This window comes from Pelophylax lessonae (assembly GCF_965119305.1).
Source record: "Pelophylax lessonae genome assembly, chromosome: 5".
NCBI lineage: Eukaryota > Metazoa > Chordata > Amphibia > Anura > Ranidae > Pelophylax > Pelophylax lessonae.
The window spans coordinates 37,308,069-37,325,654 of NC_138772.1; positions in this window are offsets into that span (position 1 = coordinate 37,308,069).

A 17,586-nucleotide genomic window follows, 5' to 3' on the forward strand; every position below is an offset into this window, starting at 1 on the left:
GGGTTTCGTTGTCTCCTACCCACCCTGGACCTACGACAAGGCTCCAGGTTCCTGTGGGTGAACCTCTCTTTCCCCAGAGAGTGCAGCAGAACAAGCTCTTATACAAGCTCTTACAAGAGCTCAGTGATTCTCTAAGGGAGTATGGAACACCATAGCAATCCCTTGCAGCAGATTCCCCCAATAAGAGATAGAACTCTAGATTGAGGGTGAAGGAACTCTATAACGTTACCGGTGTCTCCGAGCTGATTCTCCTTACACTAGGATGCTATCCCACCGCTGCCACCAATGTAACGGAACAGGGCACCCCTGACTGGGTACCTCCCTTAGATAATCGCTAAGCTCTTGTAAGAGCTTGTATAAGAGCTTGTTCTGCTGCACTCTCTGGGGAAAGAGAGGTTCACCCACAGGAACCTGGAGCCTTGTCGGAGGTCCAGAGTGGGTAGGAGACTGCTAGACCCTAACCAAGCTGCGGCGGTTCATGGGGTCTGAAGTGGTTACGGTGTCTGGTGGAGTGCTTGGAGCCCCTCGGGAAGCACTAGGAGCATCTGTCAACGGAGGTACCCGGTCAGGGGTCCCCTGTTCCGTTACAGTAAGCTTCCCCTTTGGGAAGATGTCCTGGTGTGAGTTCAGGCTGTGTATATCTAATGAGAGCACCCACCTCTGGGCCTAGAGGGTTGGACCTTCTTGTGTTTAAAGGCCATGTGCCTGAAGTAGTCCTATTCCAGAGTCAGAGTTGGAATGGAGAAACCTCCAGTGTCGTGGCTGCATTCCTCCAGTGGAGGCTGTAAACTGAGATCCACCTAGAAACTGCTAGCCAGAAATTCAGTAGGAGCCCTGGATTACATTGGGTTTCCTGTCTTCTCCTGTCCTCTACTTTGATGTTCCAATTAAAAAGTTTGGAAATGAAATCAAGGGCTGGACATGCTTAAATTACATACTACAAAAGAACTTCTTGGGAACAAGGTACTGTTTGGAGTCATGGCCAAGGCCCTTCAAAGTGAAGCACTGTAGAAAAGAAACATTAATAGGACAGTCCCAATCTCCAACTTAGGGGAGGCTTAGGAATCCTAATCACTGCAAGAGTAAGTGGATGTAAGTGCTCCCACATCCTCACATGACCCCCCCCCCCCTAAACAAACACCCCTACATGCAAATACTGACCTAATTCCTCAAAGCTGAACTTTAAGCAAAGAAACATGTTTTCCTATTCAGTGGTGCTGGGCCCACACTGCACGGGTCAACTACTTGTTTTTGTCTAGGGGATTGGAAAACGGAGATATACTTACCTAATCCTCCCTGAACAAGACTGGTCTGTGTGGCTCCTGACACCCCCCTGCCGTCTAGCAGTCTTGTGCAGTGGACTGTTCCTTACATCATTACGCCCATAGAGCTGCTCTGGACATTGATGACATCAGGAAGAGTCCACTACTGGATCATGGGGGAGTGCCATTTGCAGATGGAGAGGGGGATCGGGTAAGTATAAGCTTTCTCCAATCCCCTAGACAAAAATGAGCAGTTGTCCCATGCATTGCAGGCACAGCCCCACTGCATGGGAAAACCATAAGCAGGTCAATAACTCTGCCTAAGTTCTGATACTGATGGAGCTAATACAGTGTTAGGACCCATGCCCTTAACAGATGAATGGAGTGGTAGAGAGCACAACGAAGGTGTGTATAATTTAGGGCCTTTAAAATAACTTGTCACTGTGCTGTTAAATGGGCAAAGTGACACATTTCCTTTAAGAGCTTTTGTACACCAGCATTGTTGGCATTTTCTGTATAACCGACTACCCCTAACAGTTCTCTGCTACCTCCTGAAGTCTGGGCCAGGACACTAACGGGAACAGAGTTGTGCATGCACCAATACACAGGTTGGGAACTCCTGGCACCAACCTGCTTGGGCATGCGTGTTTGTGCATCAATGTGTGTACTCGTGAGTTACGCAGGTGTCTGCAAATCCCAGCGCATGATTGTGCACATCCACTTCCAGAACTGGCGCCAAGCGCCCATTTAAGGAAAGGTGTAGTGACTGGTAATTGCTGGATGATCTTCAGCTATCTGTGATTATTGTTCCTGTGTATCCTGATCCTGTGCTACTTTGTTTACCTGTTACCGACTCGGCTTGTTCCTGGATTTCTCTCTGCCTGCCTCGCTCTCATGATTGTGACCTTGGCTTATTAATAGACATTGCTTCTATTTGATCTCCTGTGTCTAGGGTTGCCACCTCATCACTTTAAACCAGGACACACATTAATTACACAGGTTCTTTGACTGATTAAGGTGGTAATTAAACTCACTTATGGGCCATACACACTACAGTATAAGATTTTCTGAAGACTTTTTCCTTTAGATTTACCAAAACCATATAATATGAGGTCAGACCTAAACACTTTCAATTTGTATGCAATCAGGCAGGCCCTTGCACTACATAGAAAAGGTAAATCTAAAGGAAAAAGTCTTCAGAAAATCTTATAGTGTGTATGGCCCTTTAGTGCCTTATGTGCATTATATTAGCCTCAGAACCTGTGTAATTAATATGTGTCCTGGTTTAAAGGGATGAGGTGGCAACTCTATGCATGACCCTGGCCTTGCTTCTATGCTCTCCACCATCTCCAGCTGTACTGCTTACCTGTCTATGATCTCGTCTTGGCTCCAAGCTACATCTCTCATCGATTCATTGTTACTTACCCATATATGACCCTTGCTCAACTTCAAGAAAATGTCTTTCTTCTACCTAATTGTCTGCTGCCTTCCATACCTGGCCTACAGGTCCTCTCCTGTATTATTTTACCATGGTGTACAGACTGTCAGCCAATGATCCCCCCCATGGTATCTCTGAGACTCCTGTCTGCTGCCTAATGTCATGGGCAACTATCAACCATCTGGATTCCCAGCGCCCATGCTACTTTGTTCCTTGCATGTCGTATCATCATATCCCGGTGTGTTCAGATCAGAGCCACAAGGGAACACCTCTCCTCACTTCAGCTTCCAACCAGGTATGTGATTGTCAGGAGAGATCTTTCTCTGAACGTTGCCTGCCCTAGACCTAGATTGCCATTTGACCATTCTTTATCTCTACTAACCGCAAGTACGCAAGTACCAGACCCTCCAACCAAAAGGCTTGAATATCGATATAGATTTGAACTGTTTTATTACTGATTTTTAATCTTTTAAGCCTTGTGGCCTCCCCCCCTTTTTGATTCTCTTTTAATCCTTTTTAATCCTTATTTTTTGTTATTTTTTGATATAACCTCCCTATAGGCCCTCATTTAATATGAGGGTTTTGGGGTCCTAAGGTTTTCTAAGGAATTTTTTTAAGGAATTCAGTCCTCTTCTTTATGGAAATACTTGAATCACAGCTCCTTGTCTTTTAAAGATACAGTTTTTATATTTTTTATAATTTTTTATAATTTTATTCTCCTTTATACAATTTTTAAGTATTATGGGTTTATGCATATATATATATATATATATATTTTCACCTATTTTTCACCTACCTTGGAGTGTTCTAATTTATATGGTTCCCCCGCATAACGTTGTTGGGTCCTCTGGAAAAGCCTGGATTCATAATGGATTTTATCATATATTTTTTCATTATAATTTTAATTTTATATTTTTTATTTTATTTTCATTTTTATGAAAGTTCACAAAGATATGGACTTATATTACAGCGGATGGACTTACTGAGAAACTGTTTTTTCATAAAACTAATATTGTTTCCAAAAAACAACAGAAAAAGAAAAATTTTTTTCAGCACGATTTCTATCTCACCGATTAGATTGGTACATGTATGGGCACTTTCTTTATAGTCTAGCACTATTTGCGTAGACACGTAGGCCCACAAACTTATTAAGTATAACCAACACACATCACTAGATCACATTGTCACTATAATAAAATTATTTTAATGAGTATTCTTTTATTTATATCACGGCACTACTGGTCATCGGCTCACTACCGATTAAACCAGACACATCACCTTTAGCACAATCTATTTAAAATTTTCATTCTTAATTTTAATTACCAATAGCCATTTATGTTTAGTCGTACTTGTTGTTTTAATAAAGATTATTGTTTTATACGTACGGCAAACACAGCATGAAGGGAGTTCACATGATGAATAAATATTATCTAGGCTACGGGATAGGTGCACCAAGATGGCCGCCGTGTTCGGTCTCAAATTAGGTACACCAAGATGGCGCCATCCCAGCCTATAAAAAGACCGGGAGTAGAGATGGATGGCACGCTCCAGATGACGTTGTATGATGAAACGCGTAGGGCGTGGTTTGTGTACGTCAATACGTCACTTCCGGGAACGGTGGTTTGAGCCGGTGGAACGCGGAAGCGGTCCGGCGAACACCTCTCAAGCTGACAGTGAACTCCCTAACTGTGAGTGGATGCTACGTTAATTCGGTTGACATAACATATGCTACGCAATGGAGGCTTATCCTTTATTTTAGTGACCGAGAAGTGTCGAGGCATCGGCCGAAAGAGTGTGGTAAGCAGCGGTGTTTTGGTGGGTCATCTACCGACGCCATACTTTGCTTGTTTATTTGGTTCTTTAATCACTACACGTGGTTTTTGGCATTATCAACACTCGGCACTTTATATGTACAACATATGATGTTTACAGTATGGCATACTAAGCACAGCCCATAAATAGCACGCAGCACTTTATATTATATTTTATAATTTATTTTATATTATATCTTATTGTGTGCACTTTTAGCACTATATGCACTTTTCTAATTTGCACATGCACGATTTAAAGTGGTAGCGCCGGTTCCAACATTTTTGCAACTTTTTCTACCTGTTTGATGTGCTTAGCTTTCACTACTTACCACATGGTAGCTAGCCTGGCACTATAGCATTGTGTATAAGACCTGGGGGCAACCGAGTACCAGTAGACCTTCTTAATAGTCAAGAAGGTCTATTGTGTGAGATGGAAATATCCGTGCTTGTGGAGAAAATGATTGGCTGCAGCCTACCTCAAAAATATAGACAGTACAGTCAATATTCAATAAATAATAGGGGTGGTGAGGTAATTGGCGCTGCCTTTGAAGTGTAGTGGTGTGACATTAATTACTTGGCATCACAATAAATTTAATACAATAGTACACAGGAGTATTCAACAATATATATATAAATATAAAGTGCAATAAGCGATATTGGCTATTGGCGGTGAATAAATACAAAAAGTATAAATAAATATAAAGTGCTTAGTGAGCCAAAAGTGACCAAATACAATAAGTAAAATCACCAATATATATATATATCGGTCACTATAGAAGTGAATGAAATAAATAATGAGGTGAGTCAACGGAACCAATTCATCAACTTTTGTTGACTCACCTCATTATTTATTTCATTCACTTCTATAGTGACCGATATATATATATATATATTGGTGATTTTACTTATTGTATTTGGTCACTTTTGGCTCACTAAGCACTTTATATTTATTTATACTTTTTGTATTTATTCACCGCCAATATCACTTATTGCACTTTATATTTATATATATATTGTTGAATACTCCTGTGTACTATTGTATTATAAACAAACTAAGGAATAAAATCCAAAGTCCTTAAATGGGTATTTCCAGGTCATGTGGTGAGTTGGTTAGACGTAATCCTTTTATCACAGGGAGGGTGTGAGGGGTCCTGGCCGTAGCACCTGATTTCCACCACCACTTTGTGCTCCCCCCCCTATTCTTAAAACTCACCAGAGAATGGTGAATCAAGATCCTTCAAGGAATTCCACCACTAGATTCGAACATTGGACACTGGACCACTTTTCCTCTATTTGGCTGTACAATCTCCTCCGTTGCCAACAAAACATGTAAGTGAACAAGAGTGGGGCGACAATAGTGTAATTCCGCCAATAACGTTTATTAAACACTAAAAACAACCAAAAGTAGCCCCGCTCCCCTCAGGATGTCTACTTACAGGAAATAATGAATAGTGAAGGCATTGAGTAAAATATAATGTAAATTCCGCTGGATCCCTCTGTACCAAACCTTGTGCAATCTGGAGAGGGCTCCGGCGTATATGTAGATGTCCTTATGCGACCGCGCACGACGGCTCTGACGCGTTTCGTCCTCCGACTTCCACAGAGAGCCGCGTTTCGTCCTTCCAACTTCCACAGAGAGGGGCTCTCTGTGGAAGTCGGAGGATGAAACGCGTCAGAGCCGTCGTGCGCGGTCGCATAAGGACATCTACATATACGCCGGAGCCCTCTCCAGATTGCACAAGGTTTGGTACAGAGGGATCCAGCGGAATTTACATTATATTTTACTCAATGCCTTCACTATTCATTATTTCCTGTAAGTAGACATCCTGAGGGGAGCGGGGCTACTTTTGGTTGTTTTTAGTGTTTAATAAACGTTATTGGCGGAATTACACTATTGTCGCCCCACTCTTGTTCACTTACATGTTTTGTTGGCAACGGAGGAGATTGTACAGCCAAATAGAGGAAAAGTGGTCCAGTGTCCAATGTTCGAATCTAGTGGTGGAATTCCTTGAAGGATCTTGATTCACCATTCTCTGGTGAGTTTTAAGAATAGGGGGGGGAGCACAAAGTGGTGGTGGAAATCAGGTGCTACGGCCAGGACTCCTCACACCCTCCCTGTGATAAAAGGATTACGTCTAACCAACTCACCACATGACCTGGAAATACCCATTTAAGGACTTTGGATTTTATTCCTTAGTTTGTTTATTTAGCGCTGCTAGTGTTTGAATATATTATTTTGTTTCTTAATATTATCGGACACCTTTTTGTAGTTGATCTTATCCTTTATAGCAGCTGCTTTGACGTCAAGTCGTTATTATTGATTTTATTCTTGTGCCTTCTTATTGATTTTAGCGCAGGGTGAGTGTATTTATAGGATTTTAATTTTTCATATATTTATCACTCCTTACTGTCCATACTATTGTATTATATTTATTGTGATGCCAAGTAATTAATATCACACCACAACACTTCAGTAGACCTTCTTGACTTATGGGAAGGTGCTACAGGTGAAGAACACAGAGCCAACTATAGTGCCTTACTATCAATGCTAGGGGTGGACGTGACGGTGACAGTCTGTGTAATCTGACCTTTGCGTCCATTTCGAGTAGTAAAGCAAATCTCCTGCGCTTAAGTAGAATCTGACGGAGTGGAGAGAGGTGCACTTCAGACTCAGATGGTAAAAACGCCAATGGTCTTGCTGCCCCCTCAGGATCAAGGGTATCCAGAACCAACTGAACCAACTGGGAGAAAAGACAAAAAATAAATTTTTCTTGCTCTGAGGAAGGGGATTCACCCCTGAAACGCGTCAGCCCAGCCACAGCAGCCCCCTGCAGCACTCTGCATGCCTATTTGCTACATATGGGACTTTGGCTACCTTAGAGATTGTATATGCAATGTTGATGTGTGTAATATCACACCTGCCTTGTGAGTATTCTGTATGCTTTTTAATATTTTAATAAATGGTTTTAGGGGTGATGCACTAGGTCGGTGCGCCCTCTTTTCTTCTTTGCGTCCATTTCACAGCATTGCTGTACAATACGTTATAAAAATATTTCCACTGTTACTCATATCTATCTCAAGAAAATAAAAGACAAAAAATAAAGAAAATATATAAAATTAAATACATCCCTTTTCAAGCAAGTCTGATTAAAAAAGGTTACAGTAGACTGAACTGTGAACACCTGCACTTTGTAAAACTTCCTTCCTGTTCACCTCCGGTGGAGAGCTTTCAGCCGAGGAACTGAAGACAACAGGTTCCAGGGACCCAACTTCATCCAGGAAAGCCGTCCACGCCTTGACTTGGAGGAGTATTACATCCAGCGTTAGAGCACCGGGCTCAGCCAAATAACTCCCTGAAGTCAAAATACAAAGAGACTGACTGACTGCTGGAAACTGGATATGGATATTGAGTGCACTTTAATAACAGCAGCAAAGGAACATTTTAGAAGTGTTTAATAATAGTTACATTTTACACAGACATAACATTGTTCAAACTCCAAAGAATAAATGAGCAATTCTTTTTCTCCTTTTCGTACCTATTTCTATGATCTAATGCATACATAGATGGGAAGAGTTGCTCTATTTTGATTCTCAATATATCAGACAGTTCAATCAGCATCCTTGCTGAACATCTTGTGGGTGGGGCTTTCCTGGGCCCAAGTGTGGAGACCAGAAGCGAGCTCTCGCAAGTGCCCTCACTGGCAGGCAGAGGCTGCGGTCAGGTGAAATAATAGCATAGCTCTAAATTTAAAACTGAGACTTCTCTGAGAAAGAAAAGTTGACTCTTTTGTAATCTGTGGCCAAACTCTTACATTCTTGACACCTATGCACTACAGACACACTTCTGTTTAGACTTTCCCCTTTCCCAGGTGTGCAGCATTTCTGAGCGACAAAGTTTTTACCAGTCTCCACCAACCATGCAGTCCTGTCACCTCACTTCCAGTGACCACAATCCATATGTTCCTATTGGATACAGGAACCACACTCCTTATTAACCCAAGCTTGTTCCTCCCCTGAGGCCTCACAACAACTCTTGTGACTCCCAGGCTAGGTCCTTAGGTACTCTGTGCCGGGAGGATGGTCCCAGTGTGTGGGGAACCGGTCGCTAGTAAAGCGGCCAAGTATGAAACTTCTTCACTACGAGATTATCCATCTTCCTGGCCATGTCACCCACATCCTGGCTGGTTGGTTGCTTTAGCACTGGACACAAGTATGGTAGTTATTAACAACGGCAATATTGCCTTCTTCCGACAGCCGTCTGCTTGTTAGACCTCTGAACTGTATCTTTTCTAAATTTTCGTGTCCATTGTGATAAGCCCTGTTGTTTGATATGCCATGCATGCACCCCTTTAGTGACTTCAGACCGGGCAGATTGGCTTAACAATAAAGTTCTTTTACTAAAGTAGTTGAAGGTAACAAAGGAACAGTTATTGAAGACATGTCTACACACATTCCTGACAAAGTCCTCTAATGCCTCGTTTCCACTGAGTGGTACGGTACGGTTCGGTTCAGTACGGTACGGTTCGGAACGGTAAACCTAGCTTTTACACTGCCAATAGTACCCTTTCATGATAGGCGTGGTGTAGCAGGAAAGCTGTGATAGACAATTCTCTGTCAACCAATCAAAGTTCTGTAGAGTGTAGCTCCACCCTGTTGGTACGGTACTAATGTGCTTGGTACCCCAACGAAAGGGTCCCAAAAAGGTGGTACGGTTCGGAATTAGGGTACCATTCACAATGGAAACGGCATAAATAGAGTACCGAACCGAACCGTACCAGATAGCTCAGTGGAAACGAGCCATAAGTGCCACTGTTGCAGTGCCCAAAGAGGTGGTTATACCTTATTTAGGTAGTAAAGTCTATTAGAAGTCCTTTGCAAAGCAGGAGTCCAAGGAAGGCCGTAAATTGGTGGCAATAATCCATAGGGGGTAGTAAATCTATGACGGGATGCATACATTGAAATAAATCCCAAAACCCTTAGGGAACCCCAACTGGGCTCCAATAAGGGGCACTAAGCGGCAGAATCATGGCTACATCCTGACCAAACAAACCCCCAGAGGACTTATTTACCCCACATTTATATGATGTTTCCTACAGAGGGCAGTGTTCCCCAGAAGAGTTGACCCTGACCTCTCAGTATTCGCCACCCCAGCACACTTGTATAAAGTACTCGAAACCCATACTTGAGTAAAAGTACAAGTGCTCGATCAAAAAGTGACTTGAGTAGAAGTGGAAGTGCTCTATCAAAAAGTGACTTGAGTAGAAGTACTAAAGTATTCAACATTTTTTGTACTTAAGTATTGCAAGTAGTTTTTTTAAACTTTGCTACTTAAGTACTGAAAGTAAAAGTACCAGTAGTTTTAAAAAAAAATTGCTACTCAAGTACTGAAAGTAAAAGTACAAGTACTGTGTTATGTAGTTATTAAAGAAAGAAGTCAAAAGTTTGAACATCATATTGTTTTTTATTATTTCAAATGTTTAACCTAAAGGACAATCACAATTCCTTTGGCTGTAACTTTTTGTAAACAAAAACAGATAAAGTATGTCCCTCCCTTTCCCCTTTAAAGCATCCCTCCTTCTCTTCTCTGCATGTTTTTTTTTCTCCACAGCTTATTTGTGCGCTAAATCATATATAAACCAATGTGATATACAACAATATATTCCAATAATGAAATAAAGGAATAGTGCATGAAATCAAAGTCAATAAAAAGTCCATATATATAATGCCATAATACCATATATATGTGACAAAACAAGATGAATATATTTTCAAAGGCTCAGCAATCAAACAGGTGCTATTCCAAATAATAGGTGCAGACTCCTCCCACCTTGTGGATTTCCCCCTTACCCGGCGGATGAAGGTAAGTGCAAAATAATATCCAAATAGACTCTTCCAGTGAAAAAAAACTGCAAAACCTGTGCTCTCAACTTCCAGTGAAAAAAGCAAAATCAGCCTCTTACCAGAAAAAAGGTCTATGTACGCTTGTGACTCTCCTTGGTTGGGGGAGGTTCTCTTTCCCCTTAACAGCAGATATGTAGACCAATTTTATTTATACATACAGTAGCATTTATTTTCCTATGCGCTGATTTACACATGACATTATACACATTTTTTTGAGCTTCATGAAACCTGCCATCTACTGTTCTGGCAGTGGTAATTTTTATAATAGTAATGAGTAACTATGCAGCACAAAAAAAAAAAAAAAATACTGGAGTAGAAGTATTGAAATCATCGAAAAAATGTAGTGAAGTAAAAGTGGAAGTAGGAGAAAAAAATTCTACTCCAGGAAAGTACAGATACCGCCTTTCCGTACTTAAGTACAGTAGTGAAGTAGTTCTACTTAGTTACTATACATCTCTGATCATACCTATATGAGCAGGTTGGACATCCCATTACATTGCATTAAAAAGAGTCCCCCCCCCCCGGGAGCTTGAACAGTTTCCAAGCTTTTGGGAAGGCTTTCCACAAATCTAAGAGCATGTCAGTGGAAATCAGTGCTCATTCAGCCTAAAGAACATTTGTGAGGTCAGGTACTGATGTTGGATGAGAATACCTGGCTTACAGTTGCATTCCAATTTATCTCACAGATCTTCAGTAGGGTTGAGGTCAGAGATCTGTGGAAACCACTTGAGGTCCTCCACACCAAACTCCTCAAGCCATGTATTCATGAAACTGGTTTTGTACACAGGGGCACCATTATGCTAAACGGGAAAAGGGACTTCACCAAACTGATATCACAAGTTGGGAAAAGAACGATTGTCTAAAATGTCTTTGGATGCTGTAGCATTAATAATACCCTTCACTGGAAACACCTGAACTCAGTAGTTTGGAGCGGAGTCCACGTACTTTTGACTCTATGGTGTATCAGCTGTGCTTGATTACCCAAGGAATGCACTTTATATAACATCCTACCAAAATGTACATAAACTTTATTGAAAGTCATGTCTTCACTTCACATCTTCAAGTATAACCAGTCCAAAACTTAGTCATTCATCTTTTGCAACATGTTCTAATTACATTGTACTGTATTACATTGTACTGTAAAGTATATCTAAACCCAAGAAGAAAAATGTAATATAACTTACCAGTCCCTAGATGTGATGCCTGCATTAGTTTTCAATTTTCAGGCATTTTTTGCAGGCACAGAAATTACCTGTTGATCTTGCCAAAAGTGCAATGTCCCTGCCACTTCTTGTGAGACTAAATGAAAGCACAAATAATCTTCCTCTGCAAATCACTAATCTCTCTACCCCCTCGTGTAATGGAGATGAAGAGAAAAAGACATTTGTCCAGCCTGGATGACAACCATTCATTAGCTCCCTCCATAGGTACAGCAAAGTGAGTGTAGTCACCCGGGAGAGGAAAATGTGTTATTCTCATGAGTACTAGGTGAAAATAAGCGTGAAAAAAATAAATGCAGGTACCTCACCTAAACACTTGTATTCTGCAATATATTACATTTTTGGTTTTAGGTTTAACCACTTCAATACTGGGCACTTTGACCCCCTTCCTGCCCAGACCAATTTTCAGCTTTTAGCACTGTTGCATTTTGAATGACAATTGCGCGGTCATGCAACGCTGTACCTAAACCAAATTTATGTCATTTTTATCCCACAAATAGAGCTTTCTTTTGGTGGTATTTGATCACCGTAAGGTTTTTTCTTTTTTGCTACACAAATAAAAAAATACAGAAAAGTTCGAAAAAAAAAAAAAAGTTTTTTGTTTATGTAATAAAATTTTGTAAATAGACACGTTTTTTCCTGCACTGATGAGGCCGCACTGATGGGGGTGGCACTAATATGCAGCACTGGTGGGCACTGATAGGCGGCACTGATATGCAGCATTAGTGGGCACTGAGAGGTGGCACTGATGGGCTCTGATAGGCAAAGGTGGGCAATAATGGGCACTGGTGGGCGGCACTGATAGATTGCAATGATGGGCACTGGTGGGCAGCACTGATAATTGGCAATTATGGGCAGCTCTGATGGGGAGGGCACTGAAAGGGTCCCTGAGCCCTGATTGCCATCCCTGGTGGCCATGGGTGGGCATCCCTGGTGGCCATGGGTGGGCAATCCCTGGTGGATCTAGTGGCCCCCCCCTCCCAAGGGTCTGCACTGGTAGTCAATGCTCTGATTACCAGCGCAGACCCCCCCCCCCCCCCCCGTCAGGAGAGCCGCAGATTGGCTCTTCTCTACTCGTGCCTCTTAGGCACGAACTGAGAAAAGCCGATCAACGGCACTTCTTATTTACTATGTGACCAGCTGTGATTGGACACAGCTGGTCACATGGTAAAGAGCCTACATGAGGCTCTTTACCGAGATCGGAGATGCGGTGTGTCAGAGTGACACGCCACAGCACCGATCGCCGCTCTGCGCGCTGTATCCTGCTGGCCGTCAAATGACGGCCAGTCAGGATAATACAACCACTTTGCCACTGTCAATCCGCTATAGGGCCGGCGGCAAGTGGTTAAATAAGATTTACCAAGAGCAAATGATAGTTACATATAATTACATAGTTGCTAAGGTTGAATAAAGACACCAGTCCACCCAGTTCAACCTGTGTGGGTGTGTTTATGTCAAAACCATTTCCCATATCCCTGTATATCAACAATTAGCATTTGTAGTAGTCTGACTTTCCACTCTTTTATATAAAAACGCATTTCATAAATTCGTGTGCATTGCTACAATTCATAAATGTGCAAAATAAGCATCCAATCCCAGAGGATGCCAGTTTTGGGGAAACGCGCTGGGCGGAGCTAGTGAGTGAAGTCATTACGCACAAATCAGTCAGGTGGTCCTGTGCCCATGCTGTGTTACATTGCAATTGTATTGCTGGATACATGTAAGCACATTTTTATCTTTTCATAAAAAAAATATATTTTTTTAGCTGTATTACGCTATATGGCTTTTCCTTCTTTAGTCCATATGCATGGCTACTGACTGTGTGGATGTGAAAAAAAGATACCAGGCATACACTCCAGCAATGGGGACACTGTAGTCATATCTTGCGGACGGGGTCAATTAGCAAACCGGACGCCTGATTGTGAAAGCGTCTGCTATCCAGGAGATATGTTAAGCGATGTTTGATCTTTAGAATTTGATATCCCCCTGTCTCGTAACAATTCAACAAAATTGTTTTGGATGAGCACCTTATTTGCACTGTAAGTACTTTATATATGTTTGGAGCACTGAGCACTTTAGAAGCAATTGGATATATCATTATTTAATATGAATTCATCAATTATGGACTTTTTTTATTGTTTGGCTCTTTATTTTGCACATTTATGAATTTTAGCAACGCACATGAATTTATGAAATGCATTTGTATGCAATTTAGTATATATATATATTATTTTGTGGCACTGGTCTAGTTATCAGGTTTAACCTTTTCAGCTCTGGAAGATTTACCCCCCTTCATGAGCAGGCCATTTTTTTGCGATAAGGCAGTGCACTACTTTAACTGACAATTGTGTGGTCGTGCAACGCTGTACCCAAATAAAATGTATTGGTGAATAGACACTCACACCAAAATTATATATAAGTGGTTTACTGTGTGAAAATGGGATTGCTGCTGTGAACAACCCACAGGGGTAAGCAATGGAATAGATGTAATACTTGTATTACCCACAGCGCATATCCTAAAAAAACTTATGAACTAAAATAACCTTTTTATATATTTTTTATATTTTTCTTACTATATATATGTTTTTTACACTTATTTTTGATGCTAATTTCGATTTATTTATTTTCTTGTCATTGATTGCACAGTCACTATAATGCACTGTTTTTTTTTTTTTTTTTTTTTTTTTAAAGCCCGTAGCGTGTGAAACACACTCAAAAGACTTCACCCGGTGCATAAAAAAGTGCACACACACAAACGTGAGGAACACAAAAAGTGCACAGGGTGTGCAAACAAATGGTCTTCCCTCCGAAGAGGTAGGACCCGAACCTCGATCCCCCGGGGCGCAAGACTCCTGACAGGGATTTAAGGTACTCATGGTCTGTCTGGCCGAAACCAGACTTACCCCGTTCTTCAGGGGGACTGCCGAAACAGCCCCCACCGAGTACTAAGTGGGGCTCCCCCGAAGGGAGACCCCATGAGAGAGGGCGGACCAAGCCAAAAGGCCATATCCACCCCCTCCCAAGACTCAAGGTAGGGCCCGAGGACCCACACCCTACAAGTCGTGCAAGTGAAAAAAGGTGATAGAAAGTGACAAACTACAAAGAAAAGGCACACACAAACAAAAAGGTGGGGGAGGGGAAGTGGAGAGGTGAATTAGTGCCCTTGTGAAAATACAAGGGCAGGCCTTCCGGCCAGAATAAAAGTTCCTCTGGTCGAAGCCAAAAGGCCTTGCCCAAGAGGCAGGTGCTTAAAAAAGTGTGCGTAGGTGCAGTGACCATGGTGCCGAAAAACTCAAGGCGAGCTGCCCCTCACCAGTGAGAATTAAGGCACCCCTGGGCTGCCACCCCAGGGGCACATACACTACGGGCTTTCTCTACCCCGGCCCAAAGGCCAGACCGAGTGTAGCCCTATCCTACCAGGAGGCATCAGAACTTTGGACAGCTTAGGGAGAACCTGCCTTCAACTGGGGACAAGCCTTTTGCAAGGCCAGATTCAACCCAGGAGGAAAGGCTCCCCCACCGCCACCGCCGTTCCTTACCAATCACATCCAGGAGCAGTACTAACTGGCCGCAGATCCAGTTTTCTCGCTCCCTTCAAACTGGTAGGGGCGGACCCATTCAAATCAGGAAGGCATTGGAACCCTCCGGCTTTCTCTGGTTTGGCCTACTCCGGTCCTCCAGTTACGCCCAGAGCGCCCCGGTTAACTTCGGCCACCACCGATACTAACCTTCAGGTTCCATTCCAACACTGATAAGAACAGATACTACACTTGATCTTAGCCAAAAGGCCACTGTTTAAGCACTTAATAAGGGTGGATGATGAAAGGGTATATGCAAATTACCCATTATAGATAGGTAAGCAGAAATAGCTATCTATCACAGTTCAGGTCGCCTCACAGGTCGCCTTAGTGTGAACGGGGGCTTATGGAACTTTTATTTATTTATTTTACTAGTAATGGCAGCGATCAGCGAAATTCCGCAGGACTGCTTTATTGCGGTGGACAAATCGTACACTGACACTTTTGACACTTTTTTGGGAACCAGTGACAGTAAGTCCCGGCTCACACTATTGCGATGCGGGAACACTGCGAATATACTGCGTGTTCCCGCATCGCATCCACAGCACAGGCAGCTCACACTACCATATGCAATACGCTGGGGGTGTTAATTTGACGTTAACGACACCCCCAGATCAGATCGCATATTGCAGTGCGATCTAACAGTTCGCACAGGAATCAGATCGCACTAGTGTAAACCACCATGCGATCTGATTCTGCTGCAGACCAAAAAAAGGGTCCTGTGCGAGTTCACTGAGATTGCGGTGCGAATTGAGCCATACAAACTGTATGGCCGAACTCGCACCGCACAGACATTGCATGTGATTTTAGGAGCAGTGCGCTCCGAATCATATGCGATGTCTGTGATCGGAACTACTAATACGGTGATCAGGGCTAAAACTATGTACTGTCACTGTACTAATGACACTGGTAGGGAAGGGGTCAGGGGCGATCAAAAGGTTAAAGTGTTTGTTCCCCTAACATTTCATATTCCTGATATGTGGCTGCTGTACCATGTACTTGTATGATAAAGTATCCTCTTCTCTTTGTATTGCTTCCTTTGTGTGAAATCCCTGGTGATCCTGCCAGTCCCTCTGCTTTCCTATTAAAAACTGACCACACAAAGCAGGAGAGCAAACCATGGTCAGTTCTCTAGCTATGCTGGGAACTCAGTGTGCACTCCTCCAGTGATCAGACTTGTTCTGACTACCCCCCCCCCCCCCCCCCACCGCTGCACAGCCATTCACTGGCAAGCTCAGTGTGCTGGTGCTTCTCCTCTCCCCAGCTCTTATGCAGCTGGGAATAGAGGGAATGTGATCACTTATAAAAAAAAAGGTATTTATATATTTTTTTATATCTTCACAAAAATGTTTTGCCTTTCTTTTCTATTTTAAACCTAATGGGTTGTTTTACAAGGTGATCGTTTACAATTACTTTAACTGTGTGCCTAACCAGTATTTGTGTACAGTGTAGGAGGTGCTTTTACTAGTAGAAGGCATGGATCCATGTCCCTGCTTTGCAGGAACACAGGATCCATGCCTTCCCTACTGACAGAATGGCGATCTGCATTGTTTACATAGGCAGATCGCTGGTCTGCCTGCGTACCAAATGATCGGCGGGTGCCAGCAGACATCAAATCACAGCGGGAGAGAGTGGCTGATGGGGCGCATTCGTGCGGGATAACATATATGTGTTGGGGGCCCCGTGGAACACAGCTTACCTTAGAGACGCTGGGAAATCCCTGTCTCAGCTCCCCAGGTCCCTCTTCTGTGTAAGTCATCCTGTGTCTATTAGGGGCACTGGGTGACTGAGAAAGTTATGGATAACTACTTAATGGACACTGAGAATATGGTTTGGATTACTTTAAATGTGACAGTAATATTTATCCACAATATCCCTCAAGAAAACCATGATACATTAATTCCACTGTATCAGGATGGAACATCGTATGAGCTTTGCCTCATAGACTATTGTAGGTCGGAGCCGGACAGTCTGCTACTGGGATCTCCTGCTATTGTCTGTTTAATAAGGTGTTCTGTGTTTATACTTAGGAGAATGTGTAATGTACTTGGTTTTAGCTTTGTTGCCGACCAGTCTGGTCACCCAGGCTGGTTTAAGTGCTGAGTTAATTAGCATGATAACATTGTCTAGGTGTGGATTCCAATTCACCTATTGTTTCTGTCCAGATGGCTAGTTAATTGGCTCAGGTTAATTATGTTTCTGTGTGCAGTTTGTATTGTTAGGGTAATATGATCAGGAGGGGATGTCCTCCTGTGTGGTATATATTCCACGTGAGTTTGTTCAATAAAAAGCTCCAGATCTTATACAAGTTATTGCCGGCAAGTCTTGTATATTGTGGCAATAAAATCTGATATCTATGTTCAAGACTGGAGGAAG